Genomic DNA, 13,686 nt, shown 5'->3' with positions numbered 1-13,686 from the left:
TCACGGCTTACAGATAGTCATTCTCCATTGAGATCTATTACGGGGTCTCTTATTAGAGAATAGGAAACACGTACTTTTTAGAGGGTTTAAGTTAAAACGGTTCACGACCGCTCACTTAGTTTATTTACGGCAAGCTGTACTTGTTGCTCGCAGATAATTAGATTGCATGATTTGTAACCTATTTGGATGTCATCCACATATACAGAATAAAACATGCTACGTGGCATGAGACCGCTTTTATTCGCGTAAAGGCGATGCTCACCTCGAACCTGTGCGTCGCGAAGTATCATCCTGATGGCAATAGCATTGTCTCATGCGACGCAAGCTCATTTGAATTCACAACGGTTCTTCTGCAGGAGCAACATCGGGCGAGCGACGCGCGGTAGCGTTCGCATTCAGGTTGCTTATTGAAGTGGAACAGCGCTACAGCCAAACAGAGAAAGAGGCGCTGGCGGTAGCATGGGCAGTGCACCATTTTGACCAATACGTGCGTGGCTTAAATTTCATGCTGGAAAACGATCACCAGTCGCTGGTAACACTACTTGGTAACACTGAATTCGACATGATGCCCCCACGTATTCAAAGGTTTTGCATCAAACTTATGCGCTACCAATTTAGCGTGGCCTACCTTCCTGGCAAACAGCTAGCCACTGCGGATACTTTCAAGGGCTCCAGTGGTTGTGTAGAAGAGTTTGTCGAATTTCATCTTGCTACGGCCACAGACACGAAGCTGGTTACTTCATATGATATTCGCAGGCACCAAGAACTGAACTGGAAATGCAACCAGCTCGTCAAATACTGCGTCAAATACTCAGAGACGCTTCCGGAGCACATCAAGTACTTGAGCCACTGAGTTTATCTCTCTTTGTGCAACGGTATCCTCGTAAAAGGTAATCGCTTTATCATCCCGGCTTCGCTGCAAAAAGGATACGCTCCAACTTATCCATGAAGGCCACCAGGGAATTAACCGATGCCGCCTAAGGGCCCAGGATTCCATGTGGTGGTACTAACTTTCGCAGCAAATACTGGACAGAGTCACTCGCCGCAGACAGTGCAAAGAAGTCAGCCATTGTTGGTAACGAAGACTCCAGTGCAACCGTGGCATGAAGTAGGAATGGACTTGTTTATTTTTATGGGACACAACTACCTACTAGTAGTTGATTATCGTTCTCGCTCTTCTGAAGTCATCCACATGCGAAGCACAAACTCTGAGGTCACCAATGCAGTCAAAAGCATTTTTGGTCGTTTTGGCATTCCCGCAGTAGTACGAAGCGATAACGGACCGCAGTTTGCGTCACATGCCTTTGGAGCTTTTGCAAAGCGCTATGGCTTCCAACACATCACCTCAAGTCCAAACTACCCGCAGTCAAATGGGGAAGTGGAAAGGATGGTACCAACGATCAAAGAATTGTTTGCGAAATCAGACGATCCTTTTCTGGCTCTTCTGTCGTACAAAGACACTGCAGGCGTCACAGGGGCCCAGCGCAGCTTCTGTTGGGTCGCAGCCTGCGAACCAGGCTTCCCAAGACAGTGGACCGCCTGGAACCGAAGTGGCCTGCGCCAGACGATGTCAAGTGCCAAGACGAAGAGGTGGAAAGGGACCGAAGAAAGATTTCGATCGCCGTCACGCCGCGACCGTCCTTCCTCCGCCGCAGCCAGTAGATACGGTGTGGGTTCGAGACATCAAGAATATGGCGTGTGTTCCCAACCCAGCCTCCAGGCCCCGCTCGTGTACGCCGCGGAAACACCCAGCTCAACGAACCAGCTCAGAGTGAAAACCGCTAGGAGCACGAAGAGCGGACCCCGGTAACAGACGCCACGGCAACAGCGACACCATAAGTCTCCAATGATCGCGAAGTGAGAGTCGCCAGGTTTGGGCATCGAGTCAAGACTCCAAAAAACATGACTTGTGAAGTGTTTGGTGTTTCTTGTAGGCATATCTCGAGGGAGAGATGTCGATGGCGTTACGCGCCATGCGTTCTATATAATGGTGTTGTCTAATAAAGTGCATTCGTTCGGTCAACTACCCTCCAAATCATTCGTGTAGACGCGGCTAGCGTCTGTCAGCACCCTTCATCGTACACCCACCATAGAAATTTTTAAAGCGCTATATCTCTAATTAGAACTTCAGAGACCCACTGCTTGCATTTTTTGCCAGAAATTGTCTGGTGGTAGAATGTGAAAACTTTATTGCGCTTAATAAGTACATCTTGTTTTTATATTTCAATAGCTCCAAATGCCTTGTTTCCTAATGTAGCTCCCATCAGCTACATCTTATTCTGAAATTTTGATTTGATGACTTTTGCGTGTGCATAAGTTTTGTTTGTAGGCCAGCAGATACAAATCTGCTGGCCTACAAACTGCGCCAAATAAAAAAAGCCTCAGTGTAGTTTTGATTGCGACTTGTTTTAGTTAATTCGCGTGAGTTTTCGTCAGGATAAAGCTTTCTTTTCGAATTACGTGCTTTTTATTAATCACATCACACTGTATCAGCTTAGATGTAGATTATTCTGCAGTCTAGTTAAGCTGATCTTGGAAAGCGTCGCATAGTTGGTTCCGCGCGCACGTAGAGAAGACCGCGCCTTAGAAACTGGTTGCGCGGATCGTTTTTCTCTTCAACGTGTTATGTAAGGGTGTGTCACATAAATACGGCCATCTGCTCATTTCGAGCACAGATTTAAAGCAGCACAATTTAGAAGTACGCTCGAGGAAAGGCAGAAGTCAGGCCTTCTGAGCCGAGCTATACTAACTCAGGACATTAGTGTGCTTCTCTACACAGTTATTTTTCGTGTAGTCAGATTATTCAGTTTGTTTTGAAACATGCATATGATCTTTAATCTAATTGTGTTGCCTTCGGCGTTATATGCTTTGTTTTATGAAAGGTGTACGTTGCCTCAATTGCTTCGGAAGGAGGGGAAGGGGGCTTTACACTCGTCGCTTTGAGATTCGGGAGCGAAGCCTTTGAGCTTCTGTTAGCTTCTTCGGTCGTTTGCTTCACCTGCCTACATCGCAATTCTTGTATTCTGTAGAAGCTGTTGTTGTCTTAAGAACCCGTGAAATCGAGGTCAGATCTTGGACTTGTCGCCCTAAGATATGCACTTCATTGCGTTTTATTTACGAGCGGGAACTTTAGTTGTCAGGTTTGATTTGTTTCAGTCAGGTCTGGCAGTTCAAGGGGTGTGCAGAGGGCACTTGCAGCGTTGGGCTTGGTTTGACAATGATTGTCCTGTCGAGTTCATCCTATCTCCAGGAACCTTGAGTCCGTGCGAGCTGCGTTTTCGTGGGGAATGACAGGAAAAAAAGCTGTGCTCTGGAGAGTTTCGCCTCCAGACCCATGGATGAGCCTGCTGACGAGCCACATCAATTCAGCCGAGCCACGATGAGCAGCTCGCCCTCCTGATGCAATGTCTCGAGGCGGGGGTGCTGTTGTGCCAGACGGTCCCCGGGACAAACAATGCTTCACCAGCAAACATACAGCTGTGGAGTGCTCTTCACGCTTCAATTTCTTGAGGCCAAGGTGCTGGCAACTAGTTCAGCCTCACCTGGGGCGAATGAACGAGCAGTTGCCTCGAATCTGCGGCACTTCGACCCCCCCTCCCCCCCCCCCCAGAGCTGATGGGGGAGACGAGCTCTGGACCGCACGCTCCTGCCGCAGGTCATCCGCAGGACCGCAGGTCATCGGCGTCGTGCGGCGCTAAAATGAGAACGTCGCTTTTGGGGTGTTTCCGAGAAGCATCAGCAGCGTCCGCCTGTACTATGTACGACGATACTCGGCGCCGACTGTGATGCGCAAGCCTGGAGCCCCTTCCGAGACAACAAAAGCCGCCGCCTTCCCTGGAAACGGTGGTTTCCGGGAAAGCCACTCCCCGGGCCCTGTCAAACTGACCATAACGGAGAGGCCATACTTGCACGGGTCCAACGCCGAGCATTCCCGGGGCAATCCCGTCGACGTTTGATTCTTTAGTTACCACGTGTAAGCCTGGTGTGCAGGGGCGATCAGCCGACATCGGAGCCTCCAATGTCGCCTGATCGTTGCGTGTTGTATATATATATATATATATATATATATATATATATATATATATATACATTGTGAAACGTTGACCAATGCGATGCCTTTATTTCCGAGCAGTCGCCCGAGTCAGAGACGAAGCACCGCACGAGACAAAAGATGATGATGAGTCGTATGTACAGATGACGACGATACGCACAAATAGCGCTCACACAAGATGATGAGTCGTTTGTACAGATGACGACGACGATATGCGCAAAATGCGCTCACACTAACTTCCCCCCCTTCAGGAAAGCGGTCAGCAAGACCGCAAACTAGAAAGGGTAGGTACGGCGAATGTAGGGTTTCAGGCGAGATACGTGAACGATTTCCGTAGTGCGGCGGCGGCGGTCAGTAGCTGATGTGACAGGAGTGACGCGGTAGTTAACGGCCGAAGTTCGTTGCAAAACGGTGTAGGGGCCGAGATGTCTGTGGAGAAATTTTTCACAGAGCCCCGGTGCGCGAACAGGTGTCCACAAAAGAACTTCGTCGCCTGGGCGGAACGAAGCAACGCGACGCGTCGCATCATAGCGAATTTTCCTTTTGTCCTGAATGGTAGCGGTGTTGGCGCGGGCAAGTTCACGGCACCGGGATGATGATGATGATGTGTGGTGTTTTATGGCGCAAGGGCCAGGTATGGCCAAAGAGCGCCATGACAAATGGTAATGTTATCAATGAATTGTGGATGGCGTGGACAATAAATTCCTCAAAGTAGATCTGACATGGCTGTAGAAGGGCCTAAAGAACTGTCGCTGTAAATGGCGTAAAACATGTAAGTGGTAAAATAATGACACTACCTAGTTAGTGATGTGGGCTATGGCAAATGGGTTTCGTTAAAAACGTATGATGTAACACATATAACAGTAATAGTAGGGCTTGAGGGGAGCCCTTGAATACAAGGGCCGTTAATCACTTGCTAAAATTACCTGGCCAAATGATTTTCAGGGTGTTTACTTCATTTAAGAATTCTAAAACTATTTTCAGGTTAAAAAGCGGTTCATGGCTAAGAAAATATGATGGGTGAAGGGGTATGTTTTCACGATATGCAGAAGGGAAATACCTTTTCCTCTCTGCTTCTATAGCAGGGCACTGAATAAGAACATGGACAACTGTCAGAATATTGCCGCACTTACTACAAATCGGAGGATCATTCCCAGTCAAGAGGTAAGAGTGAGTACTGTAAGTGTGTCCTATTCTTAATCGACAAACAAGCACTTCTTTATATCGTGCCGTTTTCCCAGTTATCCAGTTCCCTAGTTTTCGTTTTATCATGTGTAACTTATTTAGTACCTGGGTATCCCACTCTCCTTGCCAATGCTTCCTCAGCTTACGGCGTAGAAAGTGCTTTAGGTCTGTGACAGGGATGGGGATATTTGGGTCTGTATCGCTAAAGGTTACTGACGTAGCATTTGTGTCAGCAGCTTCATTGCCTTTTATACCTTTGTGGCCAGGTACCCAGCATACGACAATCATTTGGTTGCACATATATGCGGAACACAATAAACTGTAGAGTTCATTAAAAACGGGGTTCTTGTGTTTCCGTAGATTGCTTAGGGCTTTGACCACACTTAATGAGTCTGTGAAGACAATAGCCCTAGCGACGTTTGTGAGCCTTATGTGTTGAATAGCCGAGAGTATAGCATATGCTTCCGCTGTAAAGATAGATGTGTGTGGATTTAGTGCCCCAGATGTAGAAAATGAGTCTCCGAGAGCTGCGTAAGAAACGCCAGCACTGGACTTCGAAGCATCTGTGTAGTATTCTGTGCAGGAGTACTTGGCCTGGAGTTCAAGAAAATGGGAATGTATATGTGCCTCCGGTGCGTGTTTGGATATTTCTATGAAAGAGATGTCACACTGAATAGTGTGCCATTCCCAAGGCGGTGGTAGCAAAGTAGGGGCCATTAGTACATCCCCTAGAAGAGGGACCTCTGTTTTTTCTGACAGTGCTTCTAACCGGAGAGACAGAGGAGGCCGGTTGGCTGGGCGGTTACGGAACAGCCTGACAGTAGACATGTCGCGAATGGTAGAATGACATGGATGTTGGATGTCTGATCTAACTTTCAGGGCGTAGGAGAGACTTAAATATGTCCTTTGGAGATCCAGAGACCACTCATTGGACTCAACGTACAGGCTTTCAACAGGACTAGTCCTGAAGGCACCAGTAGCAATACGGATACCCAAGTGGTGAACGGAATCTAGCATCTTCAAAGCACTAGGTGTAGCAGAGTTATACACTATAGCTGCGTAGTCAAGGCGCGACCGTACGAGACTTTTGTACAAGTTTAAGAGGCACCTCCTGTCACTTCCCCAAGATGTCCGGGACAAGATCTTTAGTAGATTCATTGTCTTCAGACACTTCGCTTTCAGATACTTCAAGTGGGGGATAAATGTTAATTTAGAGTCTAAAATGAGGCCTAAAAATTTATGTTCATGGCTCACAGGTAGCTGTTGCCGATTAAGATAAATAGTGGGGTCAGGTAATATACCTCGCTTGTTCGAGAAGAGAACACACGTGCTTTTTAGTGGGTTTAGTTTAAATCCATTCTCGTCAGCCCACTTAGATAATTTGTTTAGCCCAAGCTGTACATGTCGCTCGCAGATAGAAATACTACATGATTTGAAACCTATTTGTACGTCATCCACATATACAGAATAAAACATTGTACGTGGTATGACAGTTTGGAGCGAGTTCATTTTGACAATAAATAATGTACAGCTCAGCACACCACCTTGTGGTACACCAGCTTCCTGTGTGAATTGTCGAGACAGTACGTTACCAACTCTGACACGGAACGTGCGATCAGAGAGGTAGCTCTGAATCACATTTAATAAATTGCCTCGGATTCCCATTCCAGCCAGGTCACGGAGAATTCCAAAACGCCAAGTTGTGTCGTATGCCTTTTCCAAGTCTAAAAATACTGATAAGAAAAACTGTTTGTGTACAAAGGCATCACGGATATTTGTCTCGATGCGGACAAGGTGATCTGTTGTTGATCTACCTTCCCTGAAACCGCACTGTAGGGGATCGAGTATTTTGTTGCTTTCAAGAAAATGGATGAGGCGCCGGTTAATCATTTTCTCAAAGATTTTGCACATACAACTTGTCAAGGCTATAGGCCTATAGCTACTGGCTGAGGAAGGGTCCTTGCCTTCTTTGAGAATAGGAATGATGATTGCTTCTTTCCAAGCGGGCGGAATGTAACCGGCAGAGAACGCGGAATTAAAGAGTGATAGTAGTGTTTTGTGGGTTTCGGGGTTTAGGTGTTTGATCATCTCGTACAAGACTCTATCACTTCCTGGAGCCGACTTGTTGCAACCATTTAGTGCAGCCTGAAATTCCGCCATATTAAATGGACGATTGTAGGGTTCATTTCTATTACCTTTACGATCCAGAGGCAGTCGCTCCGCTTGTTTCTGATATCTCAGAAATGTATCTGAGTAGTGGGATGAACTTGAAATCTTTTCAAAATGTGCGCCTAGAGAATCAGCTTGGTCAATGAGTGTGTCTCCTTGTGTATTTACTAATGGTAGAGGATGGGTTTCGCGGCCTTTTATTTTATTTACCCTGTTCCAGGCTTTTCTTTCATCTGTATATGAATTAATGCTGGAGATGAATCTCTGCCAGCTTTCCCTTTTAGCACGGCGGCGCGTTCTTCTACCTTCCGACTTTATTTTCTTGAAGTTGATTAAGTTCTCGAAAGTTGGAGAGTCGCGAAGGTGGCTCCAAGCCTTATTTTGATTTTTGCGAGCTTCCTTACACTCCTCATTCCACCAGGGAATACGTCGTTTAAAAGGCGATCCGTTCGTTTGAGGGATACAGAGTGACGCAGCATCAGTTATAATTGCCGTCAAATACGACACTGCATCATCGATAGGAAATGTACAGATGTCATCCCAGGCCACATATGTCAGCTCTCTATATCGTTTCCAGTCGGCACCGTCGACTTTCCAACGGGGCAGATGTGGAGCACACTCATCGGCTTTTGTTAATTTTAGGATGATTGGGAAATGGTCACTCCCGTATGAATTTTCGATGACGTTCCACTCTAGGTATGGCACAAGTGTACTTGATGCGATACTTAAATCTATAGATGAGTATGTTTTGTGTGCTACACTGTAGTATGTTGGCTCTTTTTTATTGAGCAAGCATGCATCCGTGGAGAAAAGAAAATTTTCAATTAAGCGCCCTCTTGCATCACAACGAGAATCTCCCCAGAGGGTGTTGTGTGCATTTAAATCGCCTACAATGATGTAAGGTTCGGGAAGTTCTGTGATAAAGCTTTGGAATTCTGTTTTGGAGAGTTGGTAGCTAGGAGGGATGTATAGAGAGCTAATTGTTACTAGTTTATGAAACAGCACAGCTCTGATTGCAACCGCCTCAAGGGTAGTTTGCAGCTTCAGATGCTGGCAGGCGACACCTTTATCTACTAGTATGGCCACACCACCCGAAGAGGCGAGGCCATCGTTGCGATCTTTGCGATAGATCGCATATTGTCGGAGAAAGTTAGTGTGTGAAGATTTAAGGTGTGTTTCTTGGACACACAGCACCCTTGGGTTGTACTTATTTAGGAGTTCCTTAATGTCATCAAGATTGTGTAATAGACCTCTGACATTCCAGTGTAGTATCTGTGTATCCATTTTATATTTGTCTTGTGCTGTGTGTCTAAGAGTGATAGATTAAGCTAGCTCACGAGGCCTTTCCTGGCCCCGTGATGGGGGTTTTCCCTTTTTTCCCGGCACGCTCCAAGGAGCTGCGCCGTTCCTTTGGCGTCTGAGACGCCGGAGTAGAGCTGCTTGCATCCATCGCCTCTTCAGAGGTGTTGGATGACGTCCGCGCTGCGGGGACACTCGGGGTTTTTTCGGGCCTGTCTGCATGAGCAGTGGCCCTGGGACCGGCAGGCCCGGAGGCCTGGTGGCCCTTCGTGGCAAGGGGCGGAGCAGTACTGGCTGCTCCTGCCAGGGGGGCTGATGGCGGAACCACAGTCACACTCCGTGTGACGCGGCCTGCCGTCGAAGGATGTGGCGCTGCCCCCTGGCGCGTCACATCACTGTAGGACGGATTCGATTGATTATGTGCAGAGAAACGCTTGCGCGCTTCCGGGAAGGAAATGTTTAGTTTGACCTTGAGTTGAATTATTTCTTTTTCTTTTTTCCATGACGGGCACGATCGCGAATATGCGGGGTGGTCTCCGTCACAGTTTGCACAGTGGGTTGCGGAAGTACAGATGTCTGAGGTGTGTTCTTTTGATGCACATTTTGCACAAGTAGAGTGCCCTCGGCAGCTCTGAGATCCATGCCCAAAACGCTGACACTTGAAGCATCGACGCGGATTGGGAATGTACGGTCGTACGCGGAGTTTACAATATCCGGTCTCTATTGAATCAGGGAGGTCACTTGTTCCAAATGTAATTATTACATGCTTTGTGGGAATTTCCTTGTCGTCGCGCCTTAACTTAATTCGTTGCACCTTTACCACGTTCTGGTCTTGCCATCCATCCAACAGCTCGCTTTCACTTAGTTCGAGGAGGTCGTCATCGGAAATGACACCGCGCACAGTGTTCATTGATCTGTGGGGGCCCACAGAGACGGGGATATCACCAAACGCAATAAGTTTTGTCAGCTTGTTGTATTGGAGCTTGTCACGTACTTCCAGAAGAAGGTCGCCGCTTCCCATTTTGGTCACTTTGTAACCCGTGCCGATTGCCTCTGTCAGACTTTTTGCAACAACAAATGGTGATATCGTACGGACTTTCTTAGTTTCATGTTGACTGTGTATCACGTGGTACTTGGGAAAGGTTTCTTTAGGTTTCAAAAAGAAGTTGAAGCTTTCGTCGGTGCGCCCCCTCTTCAGGGAGCGATCATGTAGTGGGGGGAAACTGGAAGCCATATATAGCAGTACTGTATTCGGTAGGTATGCCCGCCGCCCACCTCGGAGCCCAACCTGGGGACGTTACAGGAATAGAAATATTCCACCCTGCGCACGCCAGCGGTACATTCCCACTATAACCTAATATATATATACCCAAGACTGGATATATTACACAAGGTTAACCCTTGCCGCCTGGAAAATAGGAAGTTAAAAGAAGTGAATAGAAGACAGTAAAGATGGAAAAGTGAGAAAGAAAGACAAAAGATTGGAGAGGGGGACAGGAAAAGGCGACTGCCGATTTCCTCCAGGTGGGTCAGTCTGGAGGTGCCGTCTATGTGAAGCAGAGGCCGAAGAGGTGTGTTGCCTCCACCGGGGGGCCTTAGAGGTCCGAACACCCGGCATCGGCTCAACCCCCAGGATCCCCCTTTCCCCAGACACGGCTAAGCCGCGCACGGCTACACGCGGGAGGGTCCAACCCTCATGTGCTCGGGTACGTGGTGTCGCAACACACCAAACGCCTGCTTACGCAGACGCCCCTGCGGGCCACGGCACCGGGAGAGGCGAGCGGCAAATTCCTCAGGAAGAGACGCGGATGGAGCAGCAGGTGCTGAAAGGAGTGTAGTGTCCAAGACGAAAGACGGCGCACGACCGTACACCAGGAAGAAGGGACTGTAATTGGTTGTACGTTGGACGGTAGTATTATACGCAAACATCACAAAAGGGAGGATGGTGTTCCAGTTGGTGTGATCGGGTCGAACATACATTGACATCATGTCAAAGTTCGATGAAAACGCTCCGTAAGACCATTTGTTTGCGGATGGTACGATGATGTGGTCTTATGGATGGTGTCCGAGGCCTGAAGGACTTCACGTAGGACATGCGATAGGAACGTCTTGCCACGGTCACTCAGGAGGACACGAGGTGCGCCGTGGCGCAAAACGATACTGTGCACGAAAAACTCGGCGACTTCGTAGGCAGTACCAGAGCGAAGAGCTGCTGTCTCAGCGTACCGCGTTGGATGATCCACTGCGGTGACGATCCAGCGGTGACCAGCGGGCGTGAGTGGGAGGGGCCCGTACAAGTCTATGCCCACAATTTCGAAGGGGGTGGACGGGCATGGTAGAGGCTGCAGAGGACCGGCTGGAAGGGATGTCGAGCGTTTTCTGTGCTGGCATGACGCGCAGGATTCAACGTATTTGGCGACAGAGGTGGAAAAGCCCGGCCAGAAACAACGCGTTTTGATGCGGTCGTAAGTCTTATGAAAGCCCAAGTGGCCAGCCGTCGCGTCGTCGTGAAATGCTTCTAATACTTGGAGGCGAAGTGAGCGAGGTATGACTGGTACCCATCGGTTACCGGAAGGATGGTAGAATGATCGAAATAACGCTCCACCTTGAAGCTTAAAACGCGAAAGTTGTCGTCTTAAGCGACTGTTGGGGGGTCGTGCCAAGCCAGTAAGTCGGTCGATCAGCGTACGGCAGTATGGGTCAGTACGTTGGAGTGAGACGAGGTCAGTAGACGGGAGAAAGTCAACTGAGGCAACTGACTGTCCCGGACTACTGGGCGTGCGCTGAGACGTGTGGCTAGATGGTGACGTGCATACCGAAGGTGAAGCATGGGCGTTGGGGGACAGCGGGCAGCGCGACAAAGCGTCGGCATCTTGATGTTGTTTGCCGGACTTATACGTGACAGTGAAGTGATATTCCTGTAAGCGCAGTACCCAACGGCCGAGGCGTCCAGACAAGTTTTTCAGGGACGACAACCAACAGAGAGCATGGTGGTCGGTCACAACTGTGAAATGGCGGCCGTAGAGATAGGGACGAAATTTTTGTATTGACCACACAATGGCGAGGCATTCCTGTTCTGTAATCGTGTAGTTGCGCTCAGCAGGAGAAAGAGCACGACTTGCATAAGCCACGACTTGCTCTTCGGACTTCTGATTCCGCTGCAGCAGGACAGCGCCAATTCCATGCCCACTGGCATCATCAGTGTGTAGAATAGTCGGGGCCGTTGCATCGAAATGACGGAGCACGGGCCCTGACGTGAGAACTCGTTTGAGGGTCTGGAAGGCGGCTTCACAGTCGTTCGACCACACAAAGGACGCGCTCGAAGTCAGAAGTTTGTGTAGAGGAGCGGCGATGGTGGCGAAGTCACGGACAAAGCGGCGGAAGTAGGACGCCAGTCCTAGAAAGCTGCGGAGTTCTTTAAGTGCGGTTGGTGGCGGAAATTGCAGTACTGCAGCAATTTTATCGGGATCAGGCTGGATGCCATGCTTACTGACGACGTGGCCCAATACTTTAATACTTCGGCTTGCAAAGCGACACTTTTTAGTATTGAGTTGGAGACCAGCTTTTGCTAGACACGCGAGAACTTGGTCTAGACGTTGTAGGTGCTGGGAGAAACTCGACGAAAAGATGACAATGTCGTCCAAGTAACAAAGACAGGTCTTCCATTTTAAGCCACGGAGTACTGTATCTATCATACGTTCAAACGTAGCTGGTGCATTGCACAGTCCAAAAGGCATCACGTTAAATTCGAAAATGCCATCAGGTGTAGCAAACGCAGTCTTTTCTTTATCTGGCTCATGCATGGGAATCTGCCAATATCCGGAGCGCAAGTCGAGGCTCGAGAAATACTCGGCACCCTGTAAGATATCCAAAGCATCGTCAATACGAGGCATTGGATAAACATCCTTACGATATATATATATATATATATATATATATATATATATAAATGCCAGAGTGCAGGAAGTACACCGCCTGTTAAGCTCTTCACGAACAATGTCGCGAATCGGCGTGCGGAAGTCCATGGCCGAAGGCAGACAAATGTCCGAGGTATCGGTATCGGTGCATACCCGAAGGGACTGGAGTTCCTCAAGGCGCTTGCAAGTAGTGATCACATCCCGGATAGTAGCAGGATTTTGCGTAGTGAGGGCATTGAAGGCGACGATGATTATGCCTATAATATAGTGGCGGTTTCGGTCGTTCTGGGAAACGGTGGTGTTCACACGGTTGCACAATACAAACACATCCTCAATGTATGAGGTGTACGATTGCCCAGCGACCTGGATGCGCTCACCAAGCTGCTTCGCGGCCTCAGCAAGAATAGCGAGAGCGCAGAAAATATGCTAAAGCTGTTGCGTGAACGTCGCCCAGTCAGGAAGATCTGGCTCAAGGTTCCAAAACCAAGTTTTCGCGAGATCGGACATGTAGAACGGGGAGTTCCGCAACTTCTGTGAACTGTACCACTTGACGAAGTCACTTACGAGGCCGTAGTTTTGGAGCCAGTCCTCAACGCTTTATCCTCGTAGACCAGCGAAGACTTTGTGTCACGCTGGCGGCTGTTGATGGTCACGACAGATGGCGAAGGCTGCAATGGGGCGGCGGCATCGGAAATGCCTGGATTCACTGGTGCGAGCATGGCCGGTGGTGTTACGCGGCGACCCGAGCGGAGCTCCAGTGAGGACGGCACCTTCCACCACTTATAAGGAACAGCTTTATTCCTGCCTAGCTCGTGGTGTCGTCACACGAAGATGAAGCTTTGCAGCTGATATTTACAGATGAGGAAGATGTACACTGAATATAGAGATGAAAAAGTCAGGCGTATTTTGGGCTCACTATATAGTATAACTTTTTAGTTGCTTTAGTTGCATGACATACACGGCACTTCGGGATTAGGTGCCAAGCACCAGACTGCAGTACAACCAACACCAATGTAAAACATTGCACTGGTCACGCCGGTAGGGTTGACGCCCTGCCTTAGTTGG

This window comes from Dermacentor silvarum, chromosome 1 (assembly GCF_013339745.2).
Source record: "Dermacentor silvarum isolate Dsil-2018 chromosome 1, BIME_Dsil_1.4, whole genome shotgun sequence".
Classification (NCBI taxonomy): Eukaryota; Metazoa; Arthropoda; class Arachnida; order Ixodida; family Ixodidae; genus Dermacentor; species Dermacentor silvarum.
This window is presented reverse-complemented; position numbering follows the sequence as displayed.